Raw genomic sequence first — 2,937 nt, forward strand, 5'->3', positions numbered from 1 at the left:
GGGTTTTTTTTTTTAAGTTTTTTTATTTTTTTTTTTTTTTTTTTTTTTTTTACATTTATACCACTAAATTTTTTATGCATAAAAATATTTCTATTTTATTTTTTAAAAAAGTAAAATATATATTTAAAACCTAATAAAGTAAAATATCAAGAGTAAATTATCATTGTTTGATAAAGGTCTTGAGGCGTGAAACGAATTTTGAGATATTTTTTTGAGCAAAAAAAACTTTCAAATAGTGATTAAAAATCATCTAGAACTTTCATTTTAAGAAGCTTACAGTAAAACTGGCCGGCTTGACTAGACGAAGGCGATAGCACTAACATTGACCCAAGCCGAGTCAAATCAAGCCTAGATCGAACTATTAAACTATTTTTGAAAGTTTATAGCCTTCATTGGAAGGTTAAATTAATTTCAATTCTGACAAGGATACATTCAAATCAAGCGTCTCAAAGAGAGAAATCCAACGAGGCCAAGATTATTCAATTATAACACCATTAAGGAATTAAAATGTTCGCAGAATGTTGTCCAATCAAAGGGATCTCTTCTGATCATCTGATGGAGTGGTAAAAATCATGTCCTTATTTGTCAGGAGAGCTCTTCTAGACTCTAAAAATATATTACTATCCCCTTCATGAAATGAGACTTAAGTCTTGGATTGGAGGAAGCACAGAGCTTGGAAGAGAAGGAGCTAAATTTCAGTATATTTTTGGACCGAAGACCCGACGAACGCTTCTAGCTTGTGCAACTGACGACCGCCGTCAATCACACCTTGCCAACCACATGCAACCATCATCAACTGCTCTGTGTTCATTGCAATCATGTCCCTTATAATATCACGATGTACTGTGCAAAATCCCAATGTATGTTGCACAATAATAAAGCACCTTATAGAGCACCTCAAAAACGGTATAATGACGCACCCTGAGGACAGTGTAAAAACAAACTCGAATACTGTCTAATGATTGGAATGTGATTAGTTATTATGGTGTTCTCTATAGAATTTTTATAATGTGGCTAATACATCGATTTTATGTGAGGAACCAACAGTTGTTTAATAAACAGATTGAGCCCAAAATCTTTGTTGTATAGTTTATATAAAGAATAAAGTAGGGTTGAAGCATAGTTTGGTACATTTTCTGGACCCTAATGACTATCTACTCATGATTGGCACCTGAACCTTGCCCCTTGATTTTTGGGAAAGAAAATAGAGATATGCCCCAACTATCACTCTTTCTACGTGCCCTGCATATGATGCAATCATGTGCCCCACATACGATACAGCTACGCACCCCACGTATAGTACATTAACGACTCCCGAAGATTGTGTAACAACGAACCCTGCAATAACTGCTTATAACAATCTTACTAAGGATATGACAACTTTCTTCGGACTCCTGAAGCTCTCCCTATAACTCATTACCTATGACTTACGTGACTATGGCATACAAACTTTATCACAACTCATATTGCCCCAAACTCTAATCTCTGCGGCCTACAGACATTTTCACATCACATTTAGCTCCCAACTCCGACCTCTATAGCCTATGGAAGTTATCACAGCTCATGTAGCTCCCAATTTCAGCCTTTGTGGCATACAAATGATATCACATCTTATGTGGTTCTTAACTAAGACCTCTATGCCCTACAAACTTTTTTACAGCTCCCTGACAACCTACTTGGCTCATAACTCAGTAACTCCCAGCTCCGGCCACTACCTTACAAACAAAATTATAGCTCTCTACTATGGCCTTTGTGACCAACTGACTCCTGAAGCAATCATCTACGACCCACATGACCAACTACCACCGTGACTTTTAACTATAGCCTCTATAACAAGCTAACACTACAACCACAATCTATAGTATGGCCTTTGTGACTAACTGACACTCCTGAAGTAATCATCTACGACCCACATGACCAGCTACCACCGTGACTTTTAACTATAGTCTCTATAACAAGCTAACACTACAACCACAATCTATAACATTCATGATGGATTACCACATCTATAATAATAGACTGGCATTTATAGTCTGTTGTTACTACTATTATTGATAAAATATCGTTGTAGATCCACTTTTTTAATTCCATTTTTCCTAACTTAAAGAAAATTGGGTTTGAGTACTCATCATTACATAGTGTATTATTTCAATTGCACTAGACCCCATGGTTTTTCCCCCTCTTCATTAATTTAGCATGCCAGCAAGATTTTGATATTATACAACACTCAGCAACGTTGCATGCGTCGGTGAGTCCAATCGAACTGAGTTTTTCTATCTTTCTTGGAAGTTAATCAAAAATATGTGTTTGAAAAGTATGATGCAAAAAAATTGAGACTGGCTGTGATGTGTAAAGTGAAATAAAACAAGTCCAAACTAAAATTGAGAAAATGAAAATAGAAATAGAAATGAAATATAAAATAATTCAAGGATTGCACAAGGCCAAAATAATTATTTTAATTATGTTTTATTTTTATTTTATTTTATTTATAGAGAGAAATGCAACTTATGTTATTATTTGTTTTGTAATCATTTGAGCATATATATTTTCATTAAATTATTGGTTGTAAAATTAAAAACAAATAAATTAAACAATAATTTTTTTGCTCTTATATAACTAAATTTTTTTTATCTAATTTTTTATATTGTTTTAATTCAAACAAGTTTAAATTAAGCCCACCGAACATTCCTGACTAAATTTTAAACATGAATCAATTTTCAACAAAATTAATTTTAAACTGAACACAAACCAAGCCAAAAATTTGCTCAAGCTAAGCTCATTTACAGCCCAAACTCATCTGGTCTCAACGGCCTCCCCTAATTTAATAATCCAAAGAGAAATTTGCATACATGCCCCCAAATTCTTTGGTATTTTACATATCTAACACCTAAACTTTGATATTTACATTTATAGTAAATAGTAGAATTAAGGGAAAGA

This window comes from Phalaenopsis equestris, unplaced genomic scaffold (genome assembly GCF_001263595.1).
Source record: "Phalaenopsis equestris unplaced genomic scaffold, ASM126359v1 Scaffold000114, whole genome shotgun sequence".
Lineage (NCBI taxonomy): Eukaryota > Viridiplantae > Streptophyta > Magnoliopsida > Asparagales > Orchidaceae > Phalaenopsis > Phalaenopsis equestris.